Source organism: Zalophus californianus, chromosome 1 (genome assembly GCF_009762305.2).
Source record: "Zalophus californianus isolate mZalCal1 chromosome 1, mZalCal1.pri.v2, whole genome shotgun sequence".
In the NCBI taxonomy this organism is placed as follows: Eukaryota; Metazoa; Chordata; class Mammalia; order Carnivora; family Otariidae; genus Zalophus; species Zalophus californianus.
This window is the reverse complement of record NC_045595.1, coordinates 105,231,866-105,239,333: the sequence shown is the minus strand read 5'-3', so window position 1 is coordinate 105,239,333 and position 7,468 is coordinate 105,231,866. Positions and strand designations below refer to the sequence as shown.

Below are 7,468 nucleotides of genomic sequence, written 5' to 3'. Positions count from 1 at the left end.
TCTTGTTTTATTTAGTTTTGGACTACTTAATAATATTTTAAATAATTTCGAAGATAATTATTTTCCTCTGCTTCAGTTTGTCTTTTTAGTTATTTCAACTTCTGGTACTTGCATTCACTGACTGTCACTTATGGTGGAATGATTTCTCATGCTTTAACAATTTTTTACATTAAACTCATCTTTAGCTGGGATTGCATTTTCTGAGTCCAGAACAGAGACAAACTTCCTTGACATCTTCCTGACTTGGCGGACACATTTCATTCTGATCCACTCTTTAACTGAGGGTGTAGACCTTTAAAGGGCTCAATTTACTTACCTCCACCTCCTTAACCCGTGTGGGACCAGGTCCCTTTTGGCTGTGAATTTATTCTCTTGAGGGGATTATTTTTATATTTTATTTAGCAATTCTTTGAATGGAAGTGTAGATTTTTCTAGTCCTCTTAATTGTAATTGGGAGGCTTGACCTTGTTACAGGGTGATTTTTTTTTTAACAAGGTTAAAATCAGAACTTTCATGCTGATATAATATGAATGTGTATTAAAGATTTATTCAACTCATTGTTAATAAAAGAGTCGGTAGGATGTTAACTAGTTCAAAGGAGAAGTCAAAGGAGCACAAATTTATACGGAATAAAGAAATGCTGAAATGAATTTACAAATGAACAGGAAAACTGGCTTTTTCCATGGGCGGGAAGTCAATCGCAAACATCCACCAACAGAATACATTTGCACATCTATAGACAAGACACACTTTGGTTATCACTCCTCCACAAATTTACAGAATTGTAACATAGCTGACAGGCAGTGAAAGGCTGGAATCAGAGTACCTGCAAAAGTGGGCTCTAAATAGGGCTAGTTTTGCCTTGAAGAATCCCAAGAATCTTTTCTGCTATTTCCAAATAGTCTTAAAACTGCCAGTCTCTCTTTGACCAAGCTTTAATCAGCCTCCTCTCAAGTCTCTCGTTGTGGGCTAAATGTTGTGTCCGCTGCAATTCATATGTTGAAATTCCACCCCCCAGGGTGATGATATTAGGAGGTGGGTCCTTTGGGAGGTGATTAGGGAAAAGAGGGTAGAGCTCTTGTGAATGGGATTAGTGCCCTTATAAAAGAGGCCCCAGAGAGTCCCCTCACCTCTTCCACCATGTGAGGCCATCTATGAACCAGAAAACGAGCTCTCATCAGACACCAAATACGTTGGCACCTTTATCTTGGACTTTCCAGACTCCAGAACCTAGTCTGTGATACTGATGAAGGATAACTGGAAGACAAGTAGGCAGGGACAAGGGGCCCCCACCCTAAGAGGAAACCACCGCTAAAAGGATTTTACATGGTGCTGGAAGGAGTCCTCCACCCTTTCCCCTGCAGTAGATAGATGACAAGAACCTGATGGGATGACAGGCGCAGGGAGGGTTAATCAGATTAAAAACAACCTGTCAACAAGCCCATAAAACTCCCTAGATTTAGAAACTCCGGGGGCAAGCCTCTCGAGTCCCCTCCCTCACTTTGCTGTCGCTCAATAAACCTTGCTTTGCTGTTTATCACTTTGCTGGTCTACCTCTTCATTCTTCTAAGTTGACTGACCAAGAACCTCAGGCACCAACAGAGAAAACATCCTGTAACAATATTTTTGTTGTAGCAGCTCAGACTAAGGCATCTCTTTTCAACTAGGACCTGACTTTTGCGCTTCTTTGGGCTTCTATGTTTGCCTTTTCATTGTTCAATTTTAGCAAGAATCCTGCTGAGTTAGTTTGGCCAGAGTCCCCTGTTCTTTTTTTTTTTTTTTTTAAGATTTTATTTATTTATTTGAGAGAGAGAATGAGATAGAGAGCATGAGAGGGGGGAGGGTCAGAGGGAGAAGCAGACTCCCCGCTGAGCAGGGAGCCTGATGCGGGATTCGATCCCGGGACTCCAGGATCATGACCTGAGCCGAAGGCAGTCGCTTAACCAACTGAGCCACCCAGGCGCCCAGAGAGTCCCCTGTTCTTGATGTGGGGTTGGGTTCCTCAGCTTCCATCATCCCCTAGGTAATGTCTGATTCCCCTGCCAGTCAAGTCATTTTAGCCAGAGTCCCCCTGACCGCTGATGTTTCCTCTTAGTAATTTTCCATTCACTGACTCCCCCCTCCCCCCGCCCCATCCTTGGCTATAAATTCCCACTTTTCCTTATTGTATTTGGAATTGAGCCTGATCTCTCTCCCCCACTGCAAAACCCCATTTCAGTGGTCCCTACATCTATAGATATGGTCCTGAATGAAGTGTGCCTTATTGTTCTTTAACGAGTGTCATGAATACATTTTGTAAACACAACCTTGGATTTTAAAGTAATTTTGCAGAGAAGACCCTGCCTTCACAATGATTTCTTTATCTTCATAATAAAAAACCCAGCATTTTCTCTTCAATCTCTTGCTCAGTTGATGGAGCCTAACTTGGGGGTGGGAGTCAGGAAGAAAGAAAGAAAAGAAATTAATATTTCCTCCATGTTCTCTCCTGAAGTTTCAGAGCAGATATAAGGGGCCATAAATAAACACTGGATTGTAGTCACCCTTGGGACCTTAATGTATCGAGTTCTTTATTTATAGAAGAGTGGGTGATAGGTAGCAGGGGGGCAGTTGTTGATTTATAGAATATGCACAGGGTACAAATACTTTAGGATTACAAGCCATTCTCCATCTACCTACTACTCTAAACCATTCCTTGTGGAGCATATTTTGAAAACCACAACAAGAGTTTGAGAGATGAAATCACATTCAGGATTTTCCTTTGGATTCCAGGGCTGGCTTCTGGTTTCTGGTTTCTGTTTCTAGGAAAGAAGATTAAGCAGATTTGGCTCATGGATGATTATCAGAGGGCTGAGAGCACTTTGGGGGCAACCCTTCCTGCCCAGCGCTGGGAACGCTAAAAGAGTTGGAGGGATTAAAAGTCTTTGTGGGCTGGGATAAAAGTTGGGAAAGATGACCTCTTCCTCCAGCAATGGCAGGCAACTGGTACTGCTTTGCTCTGACTTTATGCCTTTGTCCGTGAGGCAAGAGCCATGTCCTGCACAGAGAGGCGCTTGGCAGAGGCAGTTGGGGTTTCAGGTAGAAGAGATTAAGGGGATGGGGGGAAAGGCGGAAGCAGCCTGTTTTCTTAAATGTGGGGAGCGATGGAAAACTTACAAGGAAGGGAAGACCGTTACGTTTGCTTTGAACACTTGTGTGAAGTAGAATTCCGAGGAACGGAATTAAGAGGTTGAAGGATCTGTGTAGAATTTCATCAGTTTCACGCAGACCATATAAATGTAACAACATTTATATGGTAACATGGAAATCGTAAGTGCGAAGAGCAGGTTGTAAAATAACACGTGGACTGATATATCCATACTAAAATGGGAAAGAAATATGGATACTATTTATTCATTTGAGAGAGAGAGAAAGTGCGCATGACTGATGGGGAAGGGGCAGAGGGAGAAGCAGGTTCCCCGAGGAACAGCGAACCTGATGCGGGGCTCCATCCCAGGACCCTGGGATCGTGACCTGAGCCGAAAGCAGACGCTTAACCGACTGAGCCACCCATGTACCCCCTTGTTTGTTTGTTTTTTTAACCAGAATAGGGTCATTTGTGTATTTTAAAAAATTGTTTATATTTTGATCAATGTGACCATAATAATAACTGGATAATATTTTTAAAAAGCAAAGGTAAAGCATGAGAAAAAAATATGCATTTGCTTATTGTTATTGTAATTAGGACTTAGAGTGCAATCTTTCACATTTTGCCCTTATAATGAATAATAAATATCAGGTTATTCAAGGGAGAGTGAGCAATACCTATGGCAAGATAACTTACGGAATTTTAAACTGATAAGAACAGATACTACACTTGATCTTAGCCAAAAGGCCGAGAAACGATTACTTACGGAATTTTAAAGTTGTGTTTGTTCTCTCTAAATTTTGGGTCTTTAGGGCTTTGAGGCTTCAGGGACCTCTTCAGGATAATGCAGAAGCAACCAGAAGTCGAACGTTCTTCTGTTCTTTTGTAAAAGCCTAGAGAAGCAATAGAGCCAGGGGTTAAGGAGGGTGGGAGAGGCCAGAGGCACAGCTCTCTGGGTTCCCTGGGGCTGGAAGGGACCCTCTGGAGGAGATTGCCCAACGCCTTGCAAGGGGTGGAGGCTGAGACTGCCCCCCCACCCCACCCAGGCCCACTGAGAGTGACAGTCTGAGAGTCTGTGTCCAGTGTTTTCGAGCTGAAACCAGATGTTTGAAATGTTGGATCATCTATAAAGGCCTTGCCTACACAAAGAGGTAACTGGGTACAGCAGTGGTTTTAACTGACATTTCCCTGATGGCTAATAATATTGAGCATCATTTCATGTGCTGGTTTGTCATTACTGTATCTTCCTTGGAGAAGTGTCTATTCAGAGCCTTTGCCTATTTAAAAAAATTAGTGGTTTGCCTTTTTATCACAGAGCTGTAATAGTTTCTTGTATGTTCTGCATAGAAGTCTCTTATCAGGTGATTTGGTGATTTGCCAAAATTCTGTCCCACTCTGTGGTTTTTCTTTTCACTTTCTTGATAATATCCTTTGAAGCACAAAAGTTTTTCATTTTAATGGTGTCCACCTTGTTTATTTTTTCCCTTTGCTACTTATGCTTTTGGGGTCATGTCTAAGAAACCAGCCAGAAAGATTTATGCCTATGTTTCATTTGAGGCGTTTTACAGTTTCAGCTCTTACATTTAGATCTTTGATCCATTTTTGAGTTAAGTTTTGTTGATGTTGTGTGGTAGTGGGTGAGACTTCACTCTTTTGTATGTGGGTACCAACATGCCCTGGCATCATTTACTGAAGATTATCCTTTTCCTACTTAGACTTTTTGGCACCCTTGTCCAACGCCAATTGACTATGACCGTGAGGGTTTATTTCTGGACTCCAACTCTGTTCCATTGATCCAACATGTCTCATTTATGCCAGGACCCCGCTGTCTTGATTACTGTCGCTTCATTGTAAGGTTTGAAATCTAGAAGTTTGACTTGTCCAACTTTGTTCTTTTTTAAGATTGCTTTGGCTATTGTTGGTCCCTTGCAATTCCATATGAATTTTTAAATATTTGAAAAGAAGTCACTTAATATTTTGAATTTTTTGCATTGAATCTGTAGATCAATTTGGAGAACACTGCCATTTTAACAATATTAAGTCTTCTGATCCATGAAAACATGACGTCTTTAGGTAGGTTTAATGAGGTTTTCTTTCATTTCTTTCTATAGTGTTTTGCAGCTTTCAGAGTATAAGTCTTGCATTTTTGTTAAATTTATTCATAAGCATTTTATTCTTTTTGATGCTATTGTAAATAAAATTGTTCATTTTCTGTTGGCTCATTGCAGCTGTATGGAAATATAATTACTTTTTGTATATTGATTTTTGTATCTTGTACCTTATTGAACTCATTTATTAATTCTTACAGTTTAGTAGAGTCCCTAGGATTTTCCACATACAAGATGATGTCATCTGCAAATAGAGATAATTCTACTGCTTTCCAACCTGTATCCCTTTTATTTCATTTTCTTGCTTAACTGCTCTGGCTAGAGTGGTCCAGTCAATAAAGCATTGAATGGAAGTGTTGAGAGTGGACATCCTTGTCCTCTTCTTGGTCTTAGGAGAAAAGCATTCAGTTTTTCACCTTAAGAATACAGTTGTGAATTTTCTGTAGATGTCCTTAATCAGGTAGAGGAAGTTGCCTTCCATTCCTAGAGCGAGTGTTTCTATCATGAAGAGCTGTTGAAATTATGAACATTCTTGCACATTACTTGTGCTGAACCTGGGTACACATTAAGCGCTCACTTCTGTGGTGTACACACCAAGAAGTGGAAATGCTGAGTCATAGGGTATGCATAAGCTTAGCTTTCATAGACACTGTCAAACAGTTTTTGAAAGTGCTTCTATTAATAAACACTCCCACCAACATTATATGAGGATTCCAACTGCTCTGTGGGATGGTGCTTCATTAAACCACTGGCTGAGAGAACCACTTCTTCACTTTTGCCATCAAAACCCGTTGCTTACTGGTCTCCCTGCATGCCCATCCGTGGGCAATGGCGGTGGGCAATGGTAACCAGTGACAAATGCAGGAATTGCCGATTCACCACTCCCATGTCGGCTTTGGTGGGAATTCAATTCATAGGATGGAAGAAAAGGATTTAATATCTGCCAACACAAGGTGTGAAAAATGTTATCATAATTTTCTGGTTTTTACTAGTACTAATGTTAAGACAAGTTTTCATAGTTTTGTCATTTGTATTGTGTGATTTTTCTGTTCAGTTCCTTTTACTTTTTAATTTTTTTCAAACAAAAATTTGGTTTTTAAATTCGTTTTAAGCCCTCTTTTTTCATAAAGACATTGTCCCATTATCTGTTTTTAAATAATATTTTTCCAGAATCACCTTCTATCTTGGTAGCTTTTCATTTTTACGAGAATAGATGTGTCAGTCATTTCCTTATGACTTTTGACATTGGTGCCATGTTAAAAAAGGCCTTTCTCATCCACAGTTACACAAATATTACAATAGTTTCCCCAGTGTTCTTTACTTGTGTTTTTAAACATTTGTTCTATAATGTAACTGAAATTTATTTTCATGCATGGTGTGAAGTAGAGATTTAGTTTTATGTTTCTTTAATATGGTGTCGAAACTTTGACAATGGAAAGAATCCACAACAGTCCATGACTTTTCATCACCTTTGACAGGGGCCAGATGACTCTCTGCTCACTTATTAATTATAAGAGAGCATTGCTGCAGATCAGGAAGGAGGTCTTTTTTCCTGAGCAGAGTGATCATTTGGAATCAGGGATGTACCTAAAACCTAAGTCAAAATGGGGAAATTACACTCACCTTTACTCTGGCCTCATCTCAGGCCTGGCTCCACTCCTGTGTGTCACACACATACACACTGCAGTTGTGTTCCGTCACCCTGATTTCAACTCTTCTTCCCTGGTCTCAGGCGGATTGGTAACTGCAGTGGCTCCTGCTGACCTCAGCTTAAGTCCCTGAGGATGCGAATCATCTTAGTTAACAGAAGAATTAAGGAGTTAAAATTTGAGACTTGATGAGAACTTTTTCCCTTTTGACCTGGCAGAGGATTGCACGAACACTGCAGAAAATCTCTGTTCCAGAGAATTCCACCACCTCCCTCCAGAACCCTTCACTGGTTAATTCTGGAGACAGAAGTTTCTTGCAAACACTCACCCCAAAGCTGTCCATGAAATTCAAGCTCACCCCTTCTAGTTCCTGTCTCAGATCAAACAGGCAGCGGCTGCTCACCACCCCCCCAGGGTATTCGGGCACACACGTCCAGACATTAGCTGTACTCAGGGTCAGAGGCACAGTCATCCCCTCTCGGCAGGGCAGCAGTGGCTTCCCCAGACTGACAAGGAGTTTTGTTCTTTTTAAACTTATCTCTTTTTCCGTTGCAAGAGCGTTGGTTAGTTCAGCATTTGTGAAAGCA

General features: G+C 40.9%; 1 pseudogene; it reads right to left on the bottom strand.

Moving 5' to 3' along the window:
- Window positions 1-3,724: 3,724 nt before the first annotated feature.
- Window positions 3,725-3,883, bottom strand: LOC113919140 (annotated as a pseudogene).
- Window positions 3,884-7,468: the final 3,585 nt, after the last annotated feature.